This window comes from Notothenia rossii (assembly GCF_949606895.1).
Source record: "Notothenia rossii genome assembly, chromosome: 9".
NCBI classification, from domain to species: domain Eukaryota; kingdom Metazoa; phylum Chordata; class Actinopteri; order Perciformes; family Nototheniidae; genus Notothenia; species Notothenia rossii.
Window position 1 is genome coordinate 51077119 of NC_136907.1, and position 26217 is coordinate 51103335.

The 26217-nt window shown below is 41.9% G+C and overlaps 1 protein-coding gene and 2 long non-coding RNA genes across 10 annotated transcripts in view; 1 reads left to right on the forward strand and 2 right to left on the reverse strand.

The window, feature by feature from the left end:
• LOC307017844 (uncharacterized protein) overlaps positions 1-26217 on the reverse strand; it is a 162155-nt gene that overhangs the window by 95850 nt on the left and 40088 nt on the right. The window lies entirely within an intron of this gene.
• Positions 9423-13752, reverse strand: LOC307019815. Its single transcript, XR_013802755.1, has 4 exons — positions 12390-13752; positions 12052-12236; positions 9787-9812; positions 9423-9704 (listed from the first exon to the last, which is right to left on the reverse strand). It is a non-coding gene; the product is annotated as an uncharacterized lncRNA (long non-coding RNA).
• Positions 18285-24446, forward strand: LOC307020924. Its single transcript, XR_013803014.1, has 3 exons — positions 18285-18525; positions 24124-24177; positions 24272-24446. It is a non-coding gene; the product is annotated as an uncharacterized lncRNA (long non-coding RNA).

The following is a 26217-nucleotide window of genomic DNA, read 5'->3' on the forward strand; positions in this document are numbered from 1 at the left end:
GTTTACTTTAAAATGACACAGTATTATTAAGAAATATCACAAATATTTTAAGATCAGTTCTAAACTGATTTTCATTTTATTTTTTTATTTTTTTCAACTCAAAATTGTCTGGGAGCCATATGCCGTCACCGGAAGAGCCATATATGGCTCGCGAGCCATAGGTTCCCGACCGCTGGTGTAATGTGTGCCCATGCACTTGCGTGGGGCCAGAGATATGTTGTATGAAGTTAAAAGCATCTAGAACATCAAGAAAGTCTTTAGCTAGTGGTTTAGAGATACAACAGACATGCACATTAAAATCTCCGACAATTAAAACGCTGTCATAGTTTGTCGCGATACCGGCCAATAGTTCAGAGAACTCCTTTATAAAGTATTTGTTGTACTTGGGCGGTCGGTAGACCACCGCACACAGTACAGGATTAATCTGTCCCAGCTCAAATAGGCTCAGTTCAAAGGAGGAGAATGAGATAGACGGCGTGGGTTTGCAGTATAAACTGCTCCTAAAGACAGTCGCTATACCTCCTCCACGACCCGTAGTCCGGGGAGAATTAATGAAACTGCAGTCCGGAGGCAATAGCTCTGTAAAAGCAGCTCACTCACCCGCAGACATCCAGGTTTCCGTTATAAAAAGCACATCCACAGCATGTGACGTGAAGAAGTCCTGGATGATGAAAGTTTTGTTTGTGATCGATCTCGCATTTATCAGCAAGCCTTTGGTTGGAAACGGGGCAAAAGTCCCGTGAGTTTTACGGCCCAGCGAGCAAAGTTTGCGGTGGTTCACTCCATCAGGGGGGGAGAGGCGAGGCCACTGGGGGCGCAGGACATGCAGCTCTTGAGTCGGGTCAGCGACAGGTACCAGCCAGGTGCCGACCATGGTAAGGGGGCGTCGGGAGGCCAGACGGCAAAAACAAGGTCCATATTCCGGGGGGAAAGGGCAGGGGTGCTCAGGAGACCACGCTAGCCACTCTTTCACCCTGACTAGCCGGCCACTGCGTGTGCCTCGGCGTCTGCGTCTCCGGGGTAACGAGGGCCCGCCCCGCAGTAGGTGTGCAGGTACATCCGATAGAAGGGAGGGAGGGGAGTTTGTGTGTCCACCCTGGCCAAACTTCGCAAAAAAGCCCACATTTTCCTTGATCTTAAGCAGCTCGTGTTTGTTGTAGACTTAACAGAGAGTCTTTGGTCGTTGTCACTGAGCAAAACAGACACAGAACAAACACTAGTACTAAAACAGAGAGGCTTGGAAGGCCTGCCAGACAACCCGGCGCCATCTTGGAATCTATCCAAATGTATAACAATATACATTTTCCATTATCGGACGGAGCATTGTCTTTACAGGATAATCCCATTTCATAAACACTAAAGCTGTCAGTATCACAGGTACAGATCAGAACCCAATAGCACGACTCAGATACAACCAGTTTTTAGCAATGTTCAGTTTATTCAGGTCTGGGACAGGCAGGGTCAAAACCAGGAAATCCGTCAGGCAGGCAACCAAAACCAGAAAGGCAGCAGGCAGGAACTCGAGATCCGTAAACAGGCAGGCAGGGGTCAAAAAGTGGGCAGAACAAAAATCTAGGCTAGAGAATAACACACACTGGAGAGCTTGGCAGAAACGACAAGAAAATCTGGCAAAGGAAAAGTGATAGTGAGGTGATATAAATACTGTGGAGTGATGAGGGAATGAGTAACAGGTGAGGGGACGGGCTGGGAAGACCAGGTGAGGGAAGTGAGCTGATTACAAGGGCCTGGAGGAAGGCGGGATCTGAAATGGCAGGAGAGTTAAGATGAGCCAAACCAAACAAACAACAATAGATGTGTCTAACTTGTGACAAAAGCTGAACATTGTATCATCTAATGTACATGACTAAATTACCTCCATCTGCTCCTGATGTGACTGGTTATGATTAAATAATAAGTAAAGTTATGATTCTGTCAATAAACCTTCAAGATGTGTACTTTTATTTAAGTATTGGTTAGGCAGCTGAAGGCCCATCAACAGAAGAACACATGGTTCAGGTGCTAATTTGCCAGAAACACTGTAAATATTTATCTGAAAGTTGTGTTTTCTGTTTTGAAGATGTGTTTTGTTGTGACACCACCATACTGTAAGTGAGTATTATTGTCCAAGTATCAGCATACTTTGCAGTGTTGCTAAAGTATATTAAGTAAGGCATAATGTGCAGTGAGGTGGTCATTAATGATAAAAGAACACAGACAGGGTGATCAAGATCCCTATCACATTATCCCACGTATTACATTGCAACATACTAACTATACAAAGGGCTTGACTCACAATGTTGATTAAAAATGACCGTATTGCTACTGCTAAAAAATATATATATTCCATTCCACTGCGTACCAAAGGCAGGAACTGTGGCGACAGCAAGTCTGTTTACATCTTCTTTCCCATTAACCAGTCTTAAACACTGCTAGAGTATATCACATTTTATATTAATTTGGACTCTTCAATTTCTTGGTAAATATAATTATTATTTTGGGTAAATACCATTTACATTGTAGTACATGGAGAGGAGGCAAGCCCTCCTTTCCCTGTTTCATAAATGAGTTCGTTTTTTTCTCTTTCCCTTCGAAAAATACAATGATGTAACCTGTCTATAAAGATTTACAATGACATTTCCAAATGGTTATTAAGTAAGCTTAATGTCTCTTAAATGTTTTCGTAACTTTATGCTTTTTCTTTCCCCCTTGCTCTTATTTATGTTTTTCGTCTTATTGTGAATTAATAGGCGCTTTCACACCGGAGTACTTTTCCCGTACTTTTCCCAGAAATAGTTCCGATAGTTCCTGGGATGTTGCGTTCACACCAAAAATATCTTTTTTTTCGGGAACCTTTTCTCCCCTTTTCAGTCCCTGCTAGAGAGGTGGTACTTTCCTTGAGAGAAAAAGGTTCCCATTTCTGATTTGCTGGGCGAATTGCAAACCACGCCCCGTAAAACTGGGACAAATGTTGTGAAGCCACCATTGTATTTGAGGGCATTAGCATTATTAGCATTAGCCCTGCGCACCGACGGAGAGAGACAAACTTATTGCAACACAAAAAAAAACATGGGAGCGGTGGAGTGATGAGGAGGGTTCGGCGTTCTGGCGATTTACTCGGAAGGCTTCAGTAGAAGCTGGGACTCCGGAGACTTCCGGCCGGGGACTTCAGGCGGCAGTGTACGCAGTGAAGTTGTTTGCGGCCTGCCAGTAAACCCAAAGCAGAAGTAGAAGAAGTGACGTCAGCGGCTTCATTTGCGTAATCCTCCCTCAGGGACTTAATCCGTTGTGAACGCGATTTACTAGATAGTTCCGGAACTAAAAAAAACAGGAACTATTCCTGGGAAAAGTTCCGGGAACTATTACTGGGAAAAGTACTTGGAGTGAAAGTGCCTAATGTCTTGCACTTATATTGATGAGTTGATGATATCCTCACCGAGCTTTTGTATGATAAAACATATATTCAATAAAAAAAATCTCTATATATTATAAAAAAACACTACTAGAGCCCATACTGTGTTCCCTTCAGTGTTTACTTCCTGTCCGTCTTCTTCATCTGTTCTCTTTAGTGTTTACTTCCTGTCTATCTTGTTCTGTTGATTTCTCTGATGTCTTTTAAAATATTTCCTTCTCATGCACTCTTTTTCTTTTCTTTACTAGAGGCAGTTCAGCCATCATGAATCCAAAGTTTTGTGCTGTACACAAATATAAAAATGATGCATGGTGTATCTGGTGGAGAAAAAAGATTGTTGTGCACATCTGGCGTTAAATTGACCGGACTTATTTCTGTGGATTGACATGTATGCACATAGTCCCCTGATCCTCTTGTGTCAAGGGGAGAACACTGAGGCATGAACTCAATTGCACGACTCAAAACTCAGACTCAGATAGCGTTTCAAAATAAAGACTTTACTGGAATTTGCACAGTACTAAAACAAGGAAAACAAAACCACTCTTTCGAGGAAAACTATAATGCGATCTATAGCATAGGTCCGTGAAAGGTCCGTGAAAAGGTCCGTGAGGTAAGCCGATACGTGGTCTTCGAGAGACAACGAACTGACAATTAACAGGAGGGAGCTAACACAATATATACACAGGTAAAGGGGACACAGTTGGAAACAATCAGGGCGGGGAAAATAATCAAGGACGCAGGAGACAGAAAAGGGGCGGGGAGCGTGGAGGCCTGAAATGAGAGGAAGAAATAATTAAGGGTATAGACATAAAGCACAAGACAAAGGGACATGACAACTCTAACATAAAGAATAAACTTTCACAATAAGTTTCTTGGACATGACAGTACCCCCCCTTCTAGGGACGGCTCCTGACGGCCCAGGCTCCTCTGAGTTGAGGCGGTCAAAATCCTCAATGAGGCTTTTGTCCACGATGAAGCGGGAAGGAATCCATTGCCGCTCCTCAGGACCATAACCCTTCCAGTCAACCAGTAACTGTCGCCCTCTACCCCTTTTCCGACTAGCCAATAGTGACTTGACCGTGTAAACCGGACCTCCATCGATCATCCGGGGGGGCGGGGGGGGTTTGACGGTGGGAACCATAGCGCTCTCCTTCAATGGTTTTAATTTCCCTACATGGAAGGTGGGATGTACCTTCATGGCCCTGGGAAGCCGTAGTCTCACTGAGACTGGGTTTATGACCTTGGTGATGGGAAAAGGACCCACAAACCGGGGAGCCAGTTTTCGGGAGAGTACGTGGAGGGGAAGGTCTCGTGTAGAGAGCCAGACTTTTTGGCCTGGCTGGTATACAGGGGCTGGTCGGCGTTTTCGGTCTGCTGCTCTTTTAACCAGTTGTGAATTTCTGCAGAGTATCTTCCTAGCCGCAGCCCACACGCGCCGACAACGCCTGACCAGAGCGTGGGCAGACGGGACCGTGACCTCCCTCTCCGTGGCTGGGAACAGTGGCGGTTGGTAGCCATAAACACAGTGAAACGGGGACAGGCCCGTGGCAGAAGTAGGGAGGATGTTGTGTGCATACTCAACCCAGGTGAGGTGCTCGCTCCAGGAGGATGGATTCTGGGACACCAGGCAGCGCAGGCAGGTCTCCAGTTCTTGATTTAGGCGCTCTGTCTGGCCGTTAGACTCCGGATGATATCCAGACGAGAGACTGACCGTGGCACCGATGAGGCTGCAGAACTCCTTCCAGAAGCGTGACACAAACTGGGGGCCCCGGTCGGAGACAATATCCTTAGGAAAACCATGAAGCCGAAACACATTCTGCATCATGACCTCCGCCGTTTCCTTAGCTGAGGGCATCTTTGGCAGAGCAATGAAATGTGTCATTTTGGAAAATCTGTCCACTACCGTGAGAACTGTGGTTTTACCTCTAGAGAGGGGCAGGCCAGTGACGAAGTCCATGGAGATCTCTGACCAGGGCCTGTTGGGAATAGGGAGTGGTTGTAATAACCCTATTCGCGACCTGGAAGAGGTCTTGTTTCGAGCGCAGATAGGGCACGCCTCCACATACTCCTTCACCTCCTTCTCCATGGATGTCCACCAGAAACGTTGTTTAACGATGAACATAGTTCTCTTGACTCCGGGGTGACAGGTGAGCAGCGAAGTGTGAGCCCAGTGGATCACCTGTGGTCGCTCGGCCTCCTGAACAAAAATCCGGTTAGGCGGGCAACCCCTTGGTGCAGGAGCTCCAGCATTGGCACGTATTACCTCCTTCTCTACTGGCCAAGTCAGCGCTCCTACCACCCGGTTCAATGGGATGATGGGTTCCGGCTCCTTGGCTGCAGGCACAGGGTCAAACAGACGGGACAGAGCGTCAGGCTTGACATTCTGAGACCCCGGCCTGTAGGAAAGAACAAAGTCAAAACGGTTGAAAAACAAGGTCCACCTAGCCTGGCGGGAGTTCAGTCTTTTGGCCTTTCTGATGTACTCCAGGTTCTTGTGATCGGTCCAGACCACAAAAGGATGCTCGGCTCCCTCCAACCAATGCCTCCACTCTTCCAACGCTAACTTCACGGCCAGCAACTCACGGTTTCCCACGTCATAATTTCTCTCTGCCGGGGAGAGCTTCCTGGACAGGAAGGCGCAGGGGTGAAGTTTGTTGTCCTTCTGTTGTTGCTGGGAGAGGACCGCTCCCACCCCCTCGTTGGAGGCATCCACTTCCACCACGAACTGGCGAGTGGGATCCGGCATGGTAAGTATGGGGGCAGTGGTGAACATCTTTTTCAGCCGAGAAAAAGCCTCCTCAGCCTGAGGAGACCACACAAAAGGCACCTGAGGGGACGTGAGGACATGAAGAGGGGCTGCAATAGCGCTGAAGCTCCGCACAAAACGTCTGTAAAAATTAGCAAAGCCTAAAAACTGCTGCACTTTTTTGCGAGAGTCAGGGGTAGGCCAACAGGCTACTGCGCTAACCTTCTCTGGGTCCATCATAACCTGACCTGGGGAAATGATGAAGCCCAAAAAAGTGACTGTTTCCACATGAAATTCACACTTTTCAGCTTTGACAAACAACTTATTTTGGAGCAGTTTCTGTAGAACCAGGCGGACATGTTGTTTGTGGGTGTGAAGGTCAGGGGAGTAGATCAGAATGTCGTCCAGATAAACAAAAACGAAACGGTTCAGAAACTCCCTCAACACGTCGTTGATCATAGCCTGGAAGACTGCAGGAGCGTTTGACAATCCAAACGGCATGACCAGGTATTCATAATGTCCTGAAGGGGTGTTAAAACCCGTCTTCCATTCATCGCCCTCCCTGATCCTGACCAAATGATAGGCGTTCCGCAGGTCTAATTTGGTGAAAACCTTGGCTTCCTGAAGCTGCTCGAAAGCGGACGAGATGAGAGGGAGGGGGTACCGGTTTTTAACCGTAATGTCATTGAGAGGTGAGTAGTCGATACAGGGCCTAAGAGACCCATCCTTTTTGCCCACGAAAAAAAAACCTGCCCCTGCTGGGGATGAGGAATGACGAATAAGCCCTGTCTTGTTGGAGGCATCAATATAGTCCTTCATGGCCTCTTTCTCAGGTCCTGAAATTGCATAAAGTCGACCCTTAGGAATGGGAGACCCGGCAATTAAGTCAATCGCACAGTCATAGGAGCGGTGAGGAGGAAGAGCCAGAGCTTTGGACTTACTAAAAACTTCACTAAGGTCGTGGTAGCAGGAAGGAACTGAAAGTACATCCGGAAGATATATTTTTGGGACTGTATCCTGCCTAACACTCCCAGTGTTACATCCCCTGTCAATCTCTGCTACCTGCTTAAAACAGAGATCAATGCAATTCTTTCCCCACCCCTCCACCCTCCCAGATTGCCAATCTATGTGAGGGTTATGAAGTTTCAACCAGGGAAAACCCAAAATGAGTGGATGTTGGGCTGAGTTAAATAAGTGAAAAGACATTGTCTCATGGTGGTTATCATTACATCTTACTTCTAAAGGCTCCGTTTGGTGAGTCACTTTAAACAACAGCCGCCCATCGAGAGCACTCGCTTCAAGAGGCTGGGGTAGAGGTTTAGTTTTTATGTCCCATTTTTTAACTAAACCCCAATCCATAAGACTTTCGTCCGCCCCTGAGTCAATGAGAACACCATGAGTAACTACATTGTCTCTGATTTTTACCTGGATCCGGGTCAGGGTGCGAGGAGGAAAGTCAGAGGAAGAGATCCGGCTCACCAACGTACTCCTCTTCATTGGTGAGCCTCCTCTTTTACCGGACAAGCCGCTTGTGGGTGTCCGCGCTGCCCGCAGTAGAAACACAGGCCTTCCTTGAATCGACGCTGACGTTCTGCCAGCGACAGCTTGGCGCGGCCCAACTGCATTGGCTCCTCCACGGAGCCAGGGGGCGCTGTTGTCCGGAACGCAGGTGGTGAGGGGTGACGGGACCTCCAAGAAGAAGTAATATCCAGCGGCGAGCGTCTCCTCTGGAGAGGTGGATCAACCGCATCCTTGGATTTATTCCTTCTCCTCTCCGTCAAACGATTGTCTATTCGTAAAGCCATGGATATGACAGAGTCCAAATCAGCGGGCAGATCGAGAGGCGCCAGCTGGTCTTGTAAAGAATCCGAGAGACCGCTGACGAAAGCGTCAAACAATGCAGCGGAGTTCCAGCCGCTGTCGGCTGCCTTAGTCCGGAACTCGATGGCGTAGTCAGCCACACTCCGCTGATGTTGACGCAGCTTGATCAGAGCCCGAGCTGCTTCCCTGCCCGGCGTGGTTTGATCGAAGGTCTTCCTCATAGTGTCTATGAAGTTCTCCAGAGACCCGCAGATAGGCGAGCCTCGGGACCATTCTGCCGTGGCCCACGCTGCTGCTCGGCCGGAGAGATGAGAGATCATAAAAGCCACTTTGGAAATGTCCGTGGGAAAAGCAGCCGGTTGGTGGTGATAGTGTAACTCACACTGCACGATGAAAGGCCGGCAGCCTTCTGAGTCCCCGGAGTACCTTTCGGGTGGAGCCAGACGCATGGAAGCACTGTGCGGCTCAGTAACCCGGTTGGGATCGAATCCGGTCACCGCTGGAACCGGAGGAGTCGTAGGAGGAGAAACAGCCTGCAGGTGAGTGAGCACACGCTGAACCTCTGCTGCCAGTAGATTAACTTGGGTCGTCAACGATGTTTGTAGTTCCCCCTGGCTGCTGGTTAGATCCTGCACTCCCTGCTGCATGGTGGCCATACGCTCCTCTTGTTGCCCAAGACGTTGGCCCTGAGAACGGATAGCGTTCTTAATCTGATCTGAGTCGGCTGAGTTCATTTTGATGGTCAGTTCGTACTGTCAAGGGGAGAACACTGAGGCATGAACTCAATTGCACGACTCAAAACTCAGACTCAGATAGCGTTTCAAAATAAAGACTTTACTGGAATTTGCACAGTACTAAAACAAGGAAAACAAAACCACTCTTTCGAGGAAAACTATAATGCGATCTATAGCATAGGTCCGTGAAAGGTCCGTGAAAAGGTCCGTGAGGTAAGCCGATACGTGGTCTTCGAGAGACAACGAACTGACAATTAACAGGAGGGAGCTAACACAATATATACACAGGTAAAGGGGACACAGTTGGAAACAATCAGGGCGGGGAAAATAATCAAGGACGCAGGAGACAGAAAAGGGGCGGGGAGCGTGGAGGCCTGAAATGAGAGGAAGAAATAATTAAGGGTATAGACATAAAGCACAAGACAAAGGGACATGACAACTCTAACATAAAGAATAAACTTTCACAATAAGTTTCTTGGACATGACATCTTGTAGCTACGGTCTATTCTCATTAGCAGCGGTCTCTTAGCTAAACATTAACAACCTCTGGTTGACCAATGAAAATTGAGAATTCAACTAAGCTGTGTGTTAATAAAAGTTTATACTTACTGATATAGAAATCAATTTGTAGTGGAAAGACTGTACGTAATTTGCAGAAGATATACAACTAATATCTATGTTGATTGTTTAAGAACAATTACCAGTCTTCAGTCTACTGTACACCATTTCACTTTTATTTTTAATCAAAGTGTTGATAGACATTAGTGCATCAAGAGTTCCAAGCATAAAAAGAGTCTTAAAGAACAATTTGCTTCAACATTGTGTAAATATGTTCTATCAAAATGAAAGAACAAAAACAAAATCAGCTGATTTAAAAGAAAAATAATTTACAAATATGAAGTTTTTTTGGGTGTTTATCTTCTCTGGTGGAGATATTTCAAATGCCTCCAACTTTGCTTCTGTTTTCAGTCCTGCCTTCCACTGGGCATCTTTGCTGGAAAAGCACAGACAAAAGGTATTAATTCAATGATGTAAAACCGATCAAAAGTAGTGTAGATGTAGAGAATAGCACTTACATAATAATGATCATTTCTCGAACAACCTAGAAATAATCCAATAACAACAGAACAGCAGTGAATATTTCAGAACGTCATTTATTTCACTCAAACTGCTCTAATTGAATTTTCATTCACTGAAGTTTGCATGTCAACCCTAGTGTTAAAAAACTCCAAGAAAATGTGTAAAAATCTGTATTTTTACTAGTTATTAAGGTCGGGCTACATACACATTATTTGCCAACCTTAAGACCCAACAAATTGAGATCGTTTAAAAAAATGTTTTTACCAACTCTGTTTCCTGCTTTCTGGTGAATTTCATTTAACACAAATATCAAAAATAAGTGAAGTGTAACACTATTGACATTACAATACATATTCTTAAGTTTGAATTCTTGTTCTGTGTGAAAATGACTCCATATACTTACAGTTGGTATAGACAATTCATCCATTAATGCATTGAACACTGCGGGTCCAATCATGCCAAGTACATGGAATATACGTATCCACTCCTTCCTTTACGTATTCAACTTGGGATGTATGTATGTAACATAGTATGGGCCTAAAAGTATTATATTTTATCTTCAGTATTAGTCTCGTCCTTTTATGCATTTTTTATTTTAATCTGTCTGGTTTTAATAACTATTCTGTTGTCTTACATTAATATCTATGTCAAATGTTAGCTTAGTTGCAGGGTAGCTTTTGTCATATATGGTACATTTGAGGGCAATTGTAATGCTGTGTTACACGGACCCTGACTTGCTTAATACGATTTTCTTTTTCTTCTAACAATTTAAGTGTTTTGTGTTGAATAACATTCCTACATAAAGTGTATTTTTTTCTATTTATATAGTAGTTTCATAGTCTAATAGAGCCATTTTCTAATGCTTTTCACTATTTGAAATGGCCATCAAGTTTATTTTATTACTATTTCTAATTATTGTTGAATCAGTAGTTGACTTCATCTTAAATTCTGTCATATTTGCTTAATTTAGACCATGGGAGCCATTTAATGTTGGACAAGGGTCATTTGTAACATCTTATAATTCACCAATCCATAATGACACAGAACTAATAAAAAGTATTCTTATTGGCGCATTTCTCAGTAAATGGCCAACTTACTGCACGTTGGGCCTTCAGTCCAGTTTGTAGAGATGTTTGTTTTAGCTCCCTCTTTTAGAAATTCTAAACATTTTGGTTTTCTCAAATGTAAGGTCATTTGTTGTCTTCACAAGCAGATATATAACTCTGTTTGAAATGTAAAGATATAACAGTCCTATTAAACTTCTCTTCTTCTAAAAATGATAACAATGCTGTTTTAAACTTTTCACTACGCACGTTCACAGATTCTCATACCTATAGTATTGGGGGAATGAGTCCGAAAACATGGAAATGAGCTAGCATTTTACCACTTCACTGGTCTTAAAGTCAACGGTCTTTTGAACATGTTTTTGAGATGGTTAGCACAACGTTAGGAGATTACTGTGGTCAGTAAATACCCACTGGTGATTATCAGAAGCTTCTATGTGTCGTATAACGGCGATTGCTAACAAGTGTCTAAATGAGACTACTGAAACGTCATAGCGCCGAACATTAGCCGCCTTTAGCTTAGCAGTGGTGACACGCAGCTAGGCAACTGTGATGTAGCTTGTAGTTCTAGATGTAGTTTGTTTTTCACCTAGCGTTAGCTTTTTACTTCTGGTGATTGCATTTAGGCGGTTTAAGTGGTGTTAATATGTGGAGATGATCCTGCTGAACAAAACATGTGAAGTATTATCTTTATTTCTGCAAAATTCCTAAAACAAATGGAAAAATCCTATTGCTTTTTGTCGAGGGAGCCCTTGCGTTACATTTCTTTTATAATTTGTCCGACACATTTAGTCGCTGTCCCACATTTGATTGACAGTCATCCAAAAACTGTTATTTATCCAAAAGTGTTTAGAAAACTTTCGGTAAACTAGCTCCGCTCATTTCTCCAGACTCATAGATCGCAAAAGAATACGGGAATATTTACGGATGACAGTTTGTTGTCAGAAATTCAATTTAAAACAAATAATTGTAATTTCTTATATTTATATTTATAAGCAAATACTTTCAATATGAATGTTTATCAGTGTTGCCCCTGACCAAATTGGGACTCTACGCGAAATGTTGTCATGCTTACAACAATACGTCATAACTGCACAACTCACAATTGATGCAATGTCAATTTAAAGCAAAAAGTGAATGTATCAGTACTCCACCATGTCTCCTTTAATGAAAGCATGTTGCACTGTTTTCACTTACTGCACGTTGGGCAATCAGTCCAGTTTCCTGAGATGCAAATGATTGTTTTGGTGTCTGCTCCCGCTAGTATCCATATTCACACTTGCACTGCAGTTGTGAGTTTACAGCAAACACCTCCTGGTATCCCTTACCAATGATGACTGCATGGGGGATTTTAGGGGGATCACCAGATGATTCGGTACTCTCTAAAAAATTGAGAAAATAAATCAGGGATAGAAAGGAAAAAGTGTCTCGATGTATAGTTCTATGATTATTTGAGTTGGTGACATTGATTTCAAGATTTAGACACGGATTTGATTCTGACAACTGTTGTTTATTTTTTTATTTGATTGATTTACTTTCACAGATTGGCACAGAGGACCATGCTCCGATTATACACTGCACTGTGGCGTCACGGCCTTTGTGTTCATATCCTTCGTCACATCTTACCCAGATTTTTTCTCTCTCCCCATACCAACCGGTTCGTACGGGTGCTTGAAATCCTTGAAAATGCTTGAATTTTTACGAGGTGTTTTCATGACTTGAAAAGTGCTTGAATTTTGGGAATGGTGCTTGGATTTGAGATAAAGTGCTTGAAATTGTAAATGCTTTACTGTATTTTTACAATAAATTGCTGTCCGACTGAATAGTTTGCTTTTTAGATTAAAAGAAAATAAAGAAGTCGGAGCGAGCTTAGTTGCTTCGCTTCTACATAAAACAGCTCCGCTCCGGCCTTCCCGCGAAATGCGCGCGACCTGCAAGTGTTTTATTTTGTGTGACCTGGGCATTCTAATGAGAGAATGACAGTATGCCAGGAGGTTGATGTTTTAACGAGCGTTGGCTATCCGAAAAGAAATACAAGCTGTGGCTGAAGCGAGGATCAACCCAACGATTCGCCTTCTGCACAGTTTGCCACAATGAATTTCAATTATTCGCGATGGGAGAGTCTGCGCTGAAGAGCCATATGAAAGGTAAGCCGTAGTAGAGCATTTTGGATTAGGCTAACGTTGCATGTTACGTTTGTTTAAGCTAGTAACGTTAGCGAACTCGATGTGGGATAATTGCTTATGCAGGTGACAATAATAAAAAGGAGCGTACCTATGTCAGTATGTGCGACAGTCGCCATCCTGTGGTTTTCAGAGGATGAAGCACATATAAGCAATGTATTTCTACTGGTAGTATTTTTCGTGCCTAAACTTGCCCCATCGAAATCAGTCACATTGACCCGAAGACACATTTTGAGTTATACACTGTTGGAAAGAGGATATTCCTAGCTTTCTAACGGAGGAAACATATTTTCGTTTGTATTACTGGTCTGGGGGAAGCTCGCGAGTGTGTGTGTGTGTTTGTGTATTTTTGCATTTGTGTGTATTGTGTTAGTTTCCCGGGGAAAACACTCACGAGAAACACCGACTGTTGTTATGCCTGCTTTGACGTAAAGTTACTCCGTTCTCCGCTTGTAATTATGCCGTTACAAGATTCAAAGTTGTATTTATCATCTGAATTTGCCGAAACAAGTTTAATATTCTGAAAGCCAAGACTTTGTTTATTTGAAATCAGATGAAAACAAACTGTAACGGACCCTGCCGTGTTATCTATGATTACTATACGCCATACATTCATAATGTCAGCGGGAGGAAGGGGGGAGCATCGCTACGTAAAAGCATTAGTGCGAGGGAGAGCTGTCATCTTCCCTTTACAAGCTTCAAACATGTATTTATCGGGAGATTTTGGCAATAAAAGTTTCATATTCTGAAAGCCAAGACTTTGTTTATTTAAAATCAAACAAAACACCCGAGCCCTGAACAACTTTTTTTTTTTAAACAAGTAGATAACTTAATAAAATAACACATACAGCGACATAACTGAATGAGAACTATCATTTTCAGCATCTTACTGATAACTGTTTTATGAATAAACAATTTGTGTTTATGATATGTTATTTAGGAAAGAAGCATCAAGATTGGATGAGAAGACTTCAAACTCCAGGTCCTACATTGGGAGATTTTTTCCAACAGACGAGGGATGCATCAAGCAGCACAATTACATCCACATCAGCAACCAGCAGTGTAGAGAGAGCCAATACAGTGGAAGCCACCAGTGGAGTAGCGACAGGAGTTGCCCCTCTAATATCAGCAGGTTCATCAAATCCACCCAAGTCATCCAGCAAGACCACAGGCACTTTAACATCATTTGTTAGCTCTAATCCAACACTCAAAGCAGAAATATGTTGGGCAACAAAAGTTGTAACCAGCCACTATTCGTACAAATCATGTGAGAACGCAGGGGCCATTTTCCAGACAATGTTTCCTGACAGTGATGTAGCGAAGCAGTTCAGTTGTGGGAGAATAAAGTGGCATATCTCACTACATTTGGGATTGGTCCTCATTTCTCTTCCATAATGAAGGCCAAAGCCAAGAAAGAGTCTGGATATGTTCTTCTGTTCGATGAAAGTCTGAATCGGGAAATGAAGAAAAGCCAGCTTGACATCCACATTCGATTCTGGAATGATAACCAAGTAAACTCAAGGTATCTGACATCGTTTTTCATGGGTCATCACACTGCAGCACAAATCTATGAGAAGGTTGAGACAGTGTGTTTGGATATAGGCTTCCAAAACCTGATTCAGCTGTCAATGGACGGTCCAAATGTGAACTGGAAACTCTTCTCCATAGCCCAGCAAAACATTGAAGGACAAACTGGCAAGAAATTAATAAATGTAGGAAGCTGTGGTTTGCATATACTACACAACTCCTTTAGAGCAGGGTGTGCAGCCACAAACTGGGAGCTGGGAAATGCTCTGTCAGCCCTTAAATGGCTTTTCAAGGATGTTCCAGCTCGTAGGGAGGACTATACAGAAGTCACTGGTACCTCATCCTTCCCTCTTGACTTCTGTCATCATCGATGGCTTGAAAATGTGGAGGTAGCTGAGCGTGCCTTACAGATTTTGCCTTCTCTAAAAATATACATCGATGCTGCCAAAATGAAAACTGTAACAGAACCATCTACTAAGTCTTTTAAGACGGCTCAGATGATAGTTCAAGATGACCTCTTCGAAGCAAAGCTCAACTTCTTTTTAATGGTGGCAAGGGAAGACACACCTTTTTTGAAGTTCTACCAGACTGATAAACCGATGCTGCCATTTATGGGTGAGGATCTGAAGGATTATTTGAATTATTTGAAGTATTAAAGTAACGGGGTATGGCAGGAAAGTTAAATCTGGTATATTCATTTTGGTGTCACCTTATATATGTTCATGTGTGTTAAATTTGAAGGGACAAAGTATCTTTTCCCTCCCCCAATATATTGAGGTGAAGTCCTGGTGTTTTGAGAAGAGATGGGAGCATGGGACACCCTTATTTGGAGATAGGGCCGAAACTCTGGAATGTTTCCCTCGTAAAAGAAGGGTGTGCGCTACACAATCTTGTAGCAGATGTGTGTGTGTTTTCATTGCAGTAAAATATATGTGCTACAGGATTACTGGTCAACTATACCTCTGTTCTTGTTCTTTCATGTGTGGGTACTAAATGGCTACAAACATTGTGGAGAAATTAGCTTAAACATCTTTCATTACTCTATATGAAATGGAAGCAGTTTTTTATGACAGGGACGAGAGAGTTGGGGGAGGGAGCGCATTCCGAGGAGTTTCAGCATGTCAATTGTCAGGGGAATCGACTTGTTTTCAATAGAGGTGTGTGGTTGGTTACTTTGTGTTAATAATAGCAGTATGTGTAAAGGAAGCTGGAAATATACAATGTGAAACCTTTTATTTGAAGTAAAGATGTGAACAATAGCTCAAACAAATGGAAGGGCCATAGGTAAGCCTGTGTGAAGTTTGACTATTTGAAAAGCATCTCTAATACTGCTTAAGAGCATAGGTAATGTGTTCCTCGTTGTTATTGATATGAAAGTAATTAACATGTATTACGTATATTTAGCCAACTATAACAACTATATCTTAAAACATACTTTTAACTTGTGTGTGGCAGTCAGGAGGCGGGAAGATGGACACAGGGACAAAGGGCCATAAAAAGGGGATGTGTGTGTGCTGGCTACAAGATGTGAAATAAGATAGGGAAACTTGTTGTTGAGAGCAAGTTCGTACCAGACACCAAAAGGTGTCTGGTCTTCGTCAAACTGAATGAGACTTTTTGTTTCCGGGTTTCTTCTGCTGTGTCGCACTGATTGGGTGCGACAGGCCATGTGTTGGTCTCTGCCAATAAGATGACCTCGGGGGGAAATGAAAGGAATGAAATAATAAAGCCAAAAGGGCAGGGCCGTGGGAAGTAGGGGTGCTGAGGGTGCTGCAGCACCCCCTGATGGAGGACAGGGAATCTGCACGTCCACAAGATTCAATGGAAATATAATACAAAAAAACGAATTTTCAGCCCTGATGTAACAACATTCATAATTAAGTAAAGATAACACCCTTTTCACCCCGGTTACAGTTTCCATTTGCCCTGTACGATGAAAGTGGGGGATGTTGGCTTATCAGGCGCCCGCAGCTCACACACAGGACAGATATCAGCTGTCTGGACAGGACTGATAGCCAGACAGACTGAGAGGCTCAGTGAGGTAAAGGACTGAGTGTTTAGATAGTTCACTTTAGTCTAAGTTATCTCAGAGGGTCTCAAACGGTTTGTTAACAATTTATGTCAACAAATATTTCCAAGGCAACCTTTATAATTATTGGGATAAATAAAAACAGGTTTGAAATCATCCCAGTGCAGACTATAGGACAGTAAAGCAGAAATATTGTTTAAATCTGGAGAGATTAAAGAATATGCATAAATAAATAAATGTTAAGGTAAAATAAGAAATAAATGAACAACAAAAATAAAATAAGTTACATTTACTTGTTATTGGCTATGTTAGGTTATTGGTTATGTCCACATACTTATTTGATTATTAAAATGTAAACCGATCTTTTCGATATGGGTGTTTAGAGTTGTACCCCTTAGATCTAGTCTCTGGCAATTCAGCTCAAAGTGCACCAGATTGAAGCATTTTACTTTATAATGTTGAAAAAAAATCTTCCCCCCTGACCCCCCTCGAGGATGTGATCCCCACAGCACCCCCCATTTGAAACATGTTCCCACGGCTATGCAAAAGGGTTTCAGTTAAGATCACAACCTGGTCTCATCATAATGCGTGACTCCACCACGACTCCTTAACACCGCAGTGCGTGGTGGAGTCACGAACTCTGCTACATTTACGTGTCTGCACCTCGCAAACAACCCCAATGTAAAGTGAATGAGGCTGCTTTGTCGTGGTGCACACACGAATTTCTACAACGTCCAGCAGTGAGCTTTTATTTTATAGGTTGTAGTAACTCACGGGAGGCTTCTTTTATTTTATTTGTATTCATAATAATTACAACATTTCGTCAGAATGTATTATGGTGCATGAGTTACACATTTTCGTTCTAAAAAAACAGTGCATTGTGTGTAATACAACTGCGATTTTTATTAAATTAGTTAGTTTTTAAGGAAGGTCAGAGCTTCAGCTGTGTCAAATAGATTGTTCCCTTTAGTCAACGTTATTTAATTATATTCCTATTTGATCATGTCCCCTTTGTTGTATTACGGATGCAAAGAGCAATGTGAGCGTCCATTCCCATTGGATAACGGAGGATTTTACACCCGGAAGTAAGTATTCTCTTTACTGTCGATTGATTTTACAATGATATCTGCACTACTCATCAACTCAAAAACACCATATTATCCTTGTTAATTACAAAACATTGATAGGTTTAAATTGTGTACACTGCTTTTGTAATTTTCCCCTTCGATTCGGAGAAACAAATATTTGTTCAGAGTTTAGGATGGCCGAAGACACTACACTACCCAGAATCCTCAGCTATTGTTCCGCTTTGCCTCAATCTGTGGTTGGTTGACCTCCAACTGCATTCCATATGAAAAAAAACGTTTCGTAAAAGTTAAAGAGATTACGAAATGCTTTTAGCACCTGTTAGTGGGCTTAGTACATGATATAGGTTGCATTTGTATTGTGAAATGTGCAATATTACTTTTTTATTATTGATCTGTTTTTAATAAATCACGATTATAACAACATACAAAAGTTGTCAGTTAGTAACAATCGTTCGTTGCGCCGGAAACATCAACTTCGGCCATTTCCGGCGGTGAAGTCATGAGTAGAACACAGCTGAGCTCAGTCCCGTTTGAATGCATTGAAGGGCCAAATATTATGACAAAGGATGCACAGCAATAAGACGCCAAGAATAATTGGCAAGCGATATGATGTATGGGGATGTGGGGCCCTCTCAACATCTGGTTATGGGATGTTTTTGTGGCCAAAAAATGATCAAATGTTGCGTATATGGACAAAACCAGTGCGTCGTATGAGGCGGACTTTTGCTAGACCAGGTAACCCGGGGTTGATGAAACCGACGATGTGTGGGCAGCACATCGAGAGATCGTATTTCGAACAATCAACAATGCCCGCTAAGGAGAGAGAGTAAAAGCTTTCTCGAAGGTTCGTTTTGCTTTCTTACAACGTTACGTTAACTTAACCTTACGTTTGCCATGAGGCTATGTTACTTCCCTTAAGAGCTAGCTGTCTTAGCTAACAACAGTTAGCAGCTAACGTTTTCTGCAGTTTGTGTTTCCACTGAAAAACGTGATGTAGTTATTTAAGGGTAAGTTAACTATACGTTATCTTACAAGTAGAGAGAGTTAAGTTGTGTTTAAAATGTTCAATGTAATGCAAGTTAAAGGTTTTGTGTTGAGCATGAAGTTAGCTTTACTGTAGCCACTGTTCGAAATGGGGGGGAGCCAGGGGGAGCTTGGTAAATAAATAGGGGGAGCCCAAAACAATCGTGCATATTTGTGTCACACAGATTAGAAATGTTGAGTTTCTGTAAATAAAAGTTCTTGAAATAAATAATAGTTATTGTTCATTACAGTTTCTGAGTATTTGTTTTATATTTGTGAATATTTCTGGGTGTTGCCATCTGTACGTGGCGGCGCTGCATTCTTTAAGCTACTTACGTTGCTATGGTTACGGTGGTGATGCCGGTGCGGTATTTGAAATGTTCATATTGATATTTTTTTAACTCTGGCTTTGGCGATGGCAAAAACGAAAACAGCCATGCCTCGCAGCTTTTGGATTCACAAACAAAGAAGCAAAGGAGTCTAAAAATGACAACGTGAACGGAAAACAACTTTTGGTTGGCCGGCTGTAAGCGGCGTTAGGGTCGAGTTTGACAGCTCCTCACCAAGTTGAGTAAAGTTGGAACGATATTTGCAGATTCAGATTTCACGGATCAATAACTCATGAACAAAAGGTTGTTCAGACACAAAGTACGTCTCCTAAGTACCGTGGTAAGGTTGACAATGAACTACAATCTCATTTTAATTTAAAAAAAAGCCACTACGTGCTGTCTTCCAAACTGGACACATTACATAGAGAGCCGCAGTGACGCGTCCTTAAACCCGGAAGTAAACTTCTTCCGGTTCCTTCGTCTAAAACGCAATGCAATTTCTCCATAGGATTTTGGAAAATAGCTTGAAATAAGGTCTGTGGTTGACACATATTTAAGAGATGGATCTCGTTTTGTTCAGCCGGATAATATCCACATGTCAACCCTACTTTTATAATTTTTGAATAATAAATCTAGTCGGCAGAAGCAAAATGCTAACGTTATGCTATAAACGAACTACAAGCCAGTACAGTAGCAGGGTCGCACGACTTCAACGTCACGCCAACTTAAGATCGTTTCAACTGACTTGCACTGAAACTGCACTTTGAAAACTTTAAATATATTAACATTTTAAACTGTATACCCCGGTTATCTAGGCCCGTTTTGTTTAATGTATACATGTCGCACTGTGGGAAACGATATTTCGATATTTCTGGATGTATAAAACATGTAGAATTTTTGACAATAAAGCTGAATTTGACTTTCGCGTGCTTGCATATTTTAACAAAGCTTTTCATTTTAGCCACACTAAATTTAACTAGAAGTCATGGCTGTGTCAATTACCAGTCTGATATCGTTTTACAAAGATGACAAGAAGAGTGTAGATAGAGGAGAGAACTAGGGGTGTCACGGTTACCGGTGTAGACGGTAACCGTGAGAAGCTATGGAGCAGAGAGTTCTCTGCCAGCCAGAGGTGATTTGTTATTAGTTCAATATGTCAAACTGATTTCCCTGACTACAATCTTTAGTTACATGGTGAAACGTTATGCTGCTTGTACTAATAAGACTTATCATATAAGCCACACAGGTTTTAATAGGATGTATTCATTATCTTTACTTGTGTTGCGGTCTTTTCAGCAGCGCCATCTCTATAACGGCGATACAATCACTACCCATTATTTACATTTCACCGTGACATGGACAAAAATGTAACGTCAGCTTACCTCATGGCACGAATCCAGACTCTCCTTTGGAAAACATTGGCCGGGAAACGATAGAACAAGCACGTTTCATGCGAAGACCTGTGGCTGCAACCCGGAGCAAAGCAACAAACCATTGCGTAGCTAACTAGTAGCGCTAGCTTTAGCTAACGTTAGCCAATGAAACGAACTGATTGATTGATTGATTGAAAAGTTTATTAACAGCTTGTATATTGGGTACAGTACAGTACAGCTCAAAACATACAATTGTTAAGGGGATGCAGACCAGAGAAAGACTTTCGTCTTGTTTACATCAGGGTCCCACATTTCCAATTCATCATATCATTTAAGACATACAAGACATATTTGACATACAGATGGCTTATTTACAATTTACATACAGGTGTTTTTTTACATACAGATGGCTTACTTACAAATTTCATTTTAGATTTCGTTCTAATACATCCTAACCGGACATTTAAGACATACCAAGTATACAGATATACAGTTAGTAACAGAGTCTAAAATGTGAGTATATACATAGATGGGGGGGGGAAGCTGTCCATTGTACGACAGGTTGAGATTTGTACCATTACCGGAGCCAGTTTTGCAATGCTCTCCCCCGAAGGTGCTCTTTAAGAGAGGTTTTGAAGGTAAGTATAGTTTTACTTTCCTTTACAGTAGTGGGAAGAGCGTTCCACCTTGATGTGGCATAATTGCGAAACGTGTATTCCCCTTTTTTTGTGCCAAATCTGGGTTTTACATGATTTGTGGAGCTCCCTCTGGTGTTATGATCATGATATTCCTTGACCTTTGGGAAGAATTTTGACATGTACATGGGTACCATAGAGGTGTATTGGATCTTGTAGACCAGGCCCATTGCAAGTAGCTGTACTCTGTCGTCTACTCTAAGCCATCCTAGGTTATCAAAGTGGGCAGAGGTGAGGTGGGTTCTAGATGAAAGGTCAAGCAGTCGTCCGACCAGTTTATTTTGTGATTTTTGAAGTTTTATTTTTAGCGCCTTGCAGGTGCTATGGTACCATGACGTGCAAGCATAGTCATAGTACCCTTGAATGAGTGCTCCTGCCAGAGTTTTCAGGGTGTTTTTGTTTACCAGAGAGGAGATCCGGTATAGGAATCTAGTTCTTTGATTGACTTTTTTTATTACATTGGATGCCATTTTGTCACAGGAGAGGTTTGCCTCAAGAATAGATCCTAGGTATGTAATTTCCTTCTTACTTGTGACAATAATGTCACCCACTGAGAATGGACTCTGTTTTACCCAGGTGTAATGATAATTTATTATCGGCGAGCCAGGTGCAGATTCTGCCGAGCTCGGAGCTGAGGGTTTTTTCAACCTGCAATCTGCTCCTGTCAGAGACCAGCAGGGCTGAGTCGTCCGCGAACAGGAACAAGTTGCAGTCACATGCTGATGACATGTCATTTGCATAAATTAGGAACAGTAACGGACCTAATATGCTTCCTTGTGGAACACCACAGCTCACTGGGAGGGGGGGGGACAGAGTACCGTTTACCTCCACCATCTGTTCTCTCCCCTCCAGGTAGGATTGCATCCAGCTCACCGATAGTTTATCAAAACCAATTGCTTTTAGCTTGTCAATCGGAATGGGGTGATTGACACTGCCGAGTAAAATTGGAAAACACTGGTAATTAATTATTCTATCATTTGTAAAACTACGGTGTTAAAAACGACAATTTCAAAAATACAGATTCTAATGGTCAGATATAGATATACAGATACTAAAGATAGGCAGGTACTTGCTTTTAAGCAGAACACAGGGGAAAACAAACTTAGTGGGAGTGTTTACGTGTTCGGCGTAATGACGTACAACGGCCTCGACAATTTCTGTAGTCCTATTCAGCCATTCGGTAACAACCATCGTTTTTCAGACACGTAAACTCTTCAAAAATCCCCAGTGGGGTCACTGCTGATGTATTTAATGTCGTAGAACAAAACGTCAATTACCTCTTAAATTTGTGTCAACCACAGACCTTATTTCGAGCTATTTTCCAAAACCCTATGGAAAAAATGCATTGCTTTTTGAGGAAGGAACCGGAAGTGCTAAAAATGCTAACTTACTACCGGGTTTTACGACGCGTCACTGCGGCTCTCTATTGGTCTTTATCCAAAGTCGGAGAAGAAACGAGTGCTCAGGGACCGTCTGCAAAGTGCAACTCCGAAAAAAGAGAATACAATAATATTCAATCACTTCACATTTATACAGTATATTTCTACCAAACTCACTACACACATCAATAGTCTCCTGTTAGTCATACTACAGCAGAGATTTTGGAAGAATGTGCTTTTGAATAATTTTGTGGAACATCTATTATGTAAAATCTTCAATAAATATCTTCAATATCTTCACTATTATACAGTGGAGTGCTACCAAACTCACTACACACATCAATAGTCTCCTGTTGCTCATAATACAGCAGAGAGTTTGGAAGAATGTGCTTTTGAATAATTTTGGTGAATATTTCTAATATAAAATCTTCAATAAACATGGCATCATCTTCAATAACGTTACTATTATACAGTATAAATATTCACCAAAATTAATCCAAACCATATTCTTCCAAACTCTCTGCTGTAGTATGACCAACAGGAGACTATTGATGTGTGTGGTGAGTTTGGTAGAAATATAATAGTAACGTTATTGAAGATTATACCATATTTATTGAAGATTTTACATTAGAAATATTCCCCAAAATTATTCAAAAGCACATTCTTCCAAACTCTCTGCTGTAGTATGAGCATCAGGAGACTATTGATGAGTATAGTGAGTTTGGTAGTAATATACTGTATAAATGTGAAGTGATTGAATATTATTGTATTCCCTTTTTTCGGTGTTGCACTTTGCAGACGGTCCCTGAGCACTCGTTTCTTCTCCGGCTGCGGAAAGAGACCAATTTAATGTGTCCAGTTTGGAGGACAGCTTTTTTTGATCAACATGTGATTGTAGTTTGTTGTCAACCTTACCACGGTACTTAGGAGACGTAATTTGTGTCTGAATAACGTTTTGTTCATGAGTTATTGATCCGCGAAATCTGAATCTGCCAATATCGTTCTAACTTTACTCAACTTCCACACCAAGGGAGAGGCCTGCCGAAGCGGAGCCGGAAGAGGCTTCAACAATGGCCACAGCCGCCGGCGTAGTGACACTGTCTGTAGTAGTAGCGGAGTGATTTTATAGCAATTGATCGAATCCGCCAGTCAACAGAGCGTGCGTGTGATATATTTAGTAGCAGGATGTGCACTGAAAAATAGGGCTCCCCCGAAAGCAAATGGGTAATTCGAACACAGACTGTAGCTCACCAAAGGTTAGCATGTTTAGCTGCACTTTATGTGGCAGCTCGCTTAATACAAAGAGGGGTTTTGTGCTTCATTGTAAACTTTTCTTACAAATGTGTGTTAATCTACCTGAAATTGTAGGGACAGTTTTTTTCTACTCAACTATACAGACCATTATTGAGGAGATGCAAAACATACTGTAAATGAGTTGGGTCCGACATATACTTTGAGTAATGTTAGTTTACTGCTAAAAAAAATGAAACATTATCAGATGAGGACATCACCAAAGTGTATGAGTCTGTCAGGGGATTTGATCTGTTCTCTGCATGTCGCACAGGGCCTATGTACACACTGCTCTGGTATGAATTAACAATATAATTGTAAAATGTAAGTCTCTTGCTCTTGTCATCGTTCAGGCTTTGCATTTGAACTCCTATAACTTCCTGGCCTTCCTGACATCCAGGAAAATGGTGAGATTCTAATCCATTTCAATGCCAACAGCAAGTCATTGTTTTTAACTTTTTTAATATGATTTTTTTGGGGAATTTCTGTTTTATTGGATAGTAGAAATCTACTGGAACCTAACACCAGAGAGAGAGAGAGAGAGTTAGGAGATGATATGCAGCAAAAGGCCCAGCCGGGTGGTTGCTGCAACGTGTGGAACGTGTTCTATCAGGTAAAGCACTTTAGTACCCAGTTATTTATGGTATTGAGTTTGAATTTAGCCTTTGGAAGGTCATTTCCAACAGTGCATTGTAATGACTGAAAAAACATTTGTTTGTCTCTTAACATTCCTGTAATAATTTTTTTTTTTATTGTTAATATTGTTTTGTTCTTTATTTTTTTTGTGAGAATCACTTTGCAATTGTGTAAGTGCTATATAAATAGTTATACTAATATTATTGTTGTTACCATCATTACCATTATTAAAAATGTTTTCTTTGTTTTCTTTATTTATCGCAACCGGCTAACTCAAACATATCCAGGTTAGGTTGAACCAGCTTCGTAGTACAGGCCTCTGGACCCTATGAATCAGACACTAGGGGTGTAACGGTTCACAAACATTTTGGTTCGGTACGTACCTCGGTTTTTAGGTCACGGTTCGGTTCGGTACGTTTTCGGTACAGCAGAAAAAATTATCACAAAACATAAAATATATATATATATTTTTTATATTATTATTAAACTGTGAATAATGTATTCACTCAAATAAATACAAAATATAATAAAATCAACATTAAGGTGCAGCATTTCGATGAACTGAAATAATCTGTATTTGAACTGTACTGTACTAGTACCTAAGCAGCCAGTTTGACATTATGACTTGCTTGTGTTAGAAATTAAAATCAATGTTGATATGGCGTAATTTGAATTAAATACACTATTTGATTTAAATCAGTTTTATTCTGAAAAACCGAAAGTTCTCACTATTAGCTTAACACTTTTATACTGAAAATTCGTCACTTCCGGTTAGCATTTAGCATCTGGCGGAATCATACGATTTCAAACCTTGAACCAAGGTGAAATGACATGTGATGTTGTACACTGAGCACACTGGGATTAGCACTCATTTATTGACGCTGAATAATGTGTAGCAGGGAATGTTTAAATAACCACAGATGCCAGAATGATGCAATTTAGCTACAGAAAAAGGCAGGAATTGCATTGGACCCGCCCCCCGACAACGCCGGCCAATAGGAGAAGACCTCAGATGACAACAGGAAGAGCAAGCCAAGAATTGATCTCTTCGACCCCCTGACCTGAACTGAACGGTCGGATGTGGAGAGCGCCTCCACTCGCACATTTCATTTTGTACACCACCGCATATTTTGTGTAATTAAATGCTGTTAACTTTTATAAGCTTCCCTTGACTCTTTTCAGTCTCTCTTGCCTTCAGGGTTCTAGAATTGCTTTCACTTGTCATTGTATTTTCATGTTTTTTTAAAGAAAAATTAACTTGTCCACATTGCTTGCCGAAAGGGCAGATCTGCTGGCACTAACAATGTCTCCTGCTGTGGCGAACACCCTCTCGCTAGGGACAGAGGTAGCAGATACAGCCAGGTAGCGCTTTGCTAACATGGCAACATAAGGATATTTGGCGTTTGTAATAGCTTTGGCTCGGTCTGAACTTGTTGCGAGTGGTCGAAGCTTAAATGCTAGTGGGAGTTGGGTTTGCACTTCAGTCTTTTTTCTTTTGGTAACGGTGATATTCACGTTCGGTGATGTCTTTTCAAATGAGTGTGCACTGTGTAAGTTTGATGTATTGCCAGCCGCGTAACCAATTTTAGTTGAACAATGCCGACAAACAGCTTTGGTTCGGTCGCACCTGTTTTTGTCCGTCATCCTTGTACGTAACTGCGAAACCAAAATGTTCCCAAACCGGATACTTCAATGATGCTGGAGGATTTTCGAGCTCAACTTTATCTGCGTTCGCCATTTCGACAGTTCCTCAAATTACTGACTAATGTGAACGCATCCCTGTGACCAGCTCTCATAGTATGCCTCTCCTC